This window comes from Orycteropus afer, unplaced genomic scaffold (assembly GCF_000298275.1).
Source record: "Orycteropus afer afer isolate SDZICR_OR568_19922 unplaced genomic scaffold, OryAfe1.0 scaffold00521, whole genome shotgun sequence".
NCBI lineage: Eukaryota > Metazoa > Chordata > Mammalia > Tubulidentata > Orycteropodidae > Orycteropus > Orycteropus afer.
In genome coordinates, this window is record NW_006922108.1 from 695,455 (window position 1) to 697,364 (window position 1,910).

A 1,910-nucleotide genomic window follows, 5' to 3' on the forward strand; every position below is an offset into this window, starting at 1 on the left:
GGTGGAACTCTGGATGCCAGAGGAAGTACAGGAGAGAGCCAGAAAAATGCAGACTCCTCTACCTCCACTTTCAGAAAAAATATAAAGTTTGTCCCAATGTGGGTTACTTTCTCTTTTTTTTTTTTTTTTTGAATACTTGAAATTAAGGTTGTAGTCCATTCATTTAACTTTTATTTTCAGGTTCAATATAGCTATCTTGTTGTCTTCTGGAAACTTTAAAAAGCCTTCAAACTCTCAGCTTCAGTAATATTTTGACATGTATCTTGAAGAATAATAAAATAATTGTATTGATAGGTAACTCTGATCAAAGATCCCTTTATGTACAGTCTAAGACACCCCGGTGGCACAATGTTTAAGGGCTTGGCTGTTAACAAAAAATGTTAGTAGTTAGAACCCACCAACAGCTCATGGGAGAAAGACCTAGAAATGTGCTTCCCCAAAGATTATGGTTTAGGATACCCTTTAAGAAAGTTATTTTTTGATTTTTTTGATCTATTGGGTCGCTATGAGTTAGGACCAGTTCCATAGCATCTAACAAAAATATGGGGCCTTGACTATACAAGAAAATTGCAATTCATGACAACAACTTCATGCCTGAACTAAGTGGCATAAGTTTGTAAAAAGGTCCTTTTTGAATCTTAGATGCAAACCCACCTTTGAATTATGTGAGTGTGATATTGTCTAGTAGTGTAATTTAAAAGAATTATATGGGCAACCATGCTTATGGAAACCTGAGTATTCTTGATAAGAATCTTGACTGGACTCAGTTACCTCACAAAAGAGTAGGCCCTGTGGTCCCTACTGAAGGAGTGTCCAATATTTACAAGAGAAATTCTATTCACACTGGAAAATATTGACATAGCTGATTTCCCTCTCCTGTCTAGAAAATATGGTCTGGTACTCCAGGGATAGCTTGTTGTTATTGTTATGTGCCATCAAGTTGGACCTGACTCATAGCAACCCCTCCTTGGGTTTCTGAGGTGGTATCACTATGGAAATAGATTGCCCAATCTTCCTTCCAAGGAGTGCCTGGTGGGTTTGAACCACCAGCCTTCTGGTTAGCATTCAAGTGCCTTAGGAGCTATGCAACCAGACCTAGGCTTCTAAAATGACTCCCTACCCCCACTTCTCTAGCCATGCCTGTCCCTTGTCATCAGTCTCAGCTGAGCCCTTCTGGAGTGAGATTGTTATTCCATGCCATTATCTCAGACTAGTCATTGGATGTAAGAAGTCTGGAGACAGCACTGAAGTTGAGTTAGATCTTATTCATTCCTGGCAACCTGTGTTCTCTATAGAAAGACACACTCAGTTTGAGGAGAAATAACTTGGTTTAGTTTTATATTTGGGACTCGGAACCAGAATTGAATCATTTTTTACAAGGTCATTTTCCATGGAAATGCTGCCACAGGGAAATATGCATACTTGGTGATCTCCCTTATACATTCAGAAATGGGCACATGGAACATGAAGAATATGTTGTCACAGTGTGTCCCATTTCTTCTTCCCACTCTATCTACTTCTCTTTACTCTGCCTCTGCTTCAATTCCCTTTTTCTATATTACTTTTATCTTATCAAAGATTTTTCAACCTCAAACTATTAATAATTTTGACCAAATAAATTATTGTTGTGGTAGATTAGCCAGTATACTTTAATGTTTAATATAACCCTTGCCTTCTACCCATTAGATTCCAGTTGTGTTTCCTGTGTTTTGACAACCAAAAATATCTCCAGACATTGTGAAATTTCTTGAGGGAAAAATTATCCCCAGTTGAAAACCATAATATATGAAATTATGGTTTGGAATCGATGGCCATCAAGTTGATTTCAACTCATAGTGACCCCCCTTTGGGTTTCCAAGGCTGTAAATATTTATAGATGTAGATTGCCCAGTGGCTGGTCGGTTTGAACC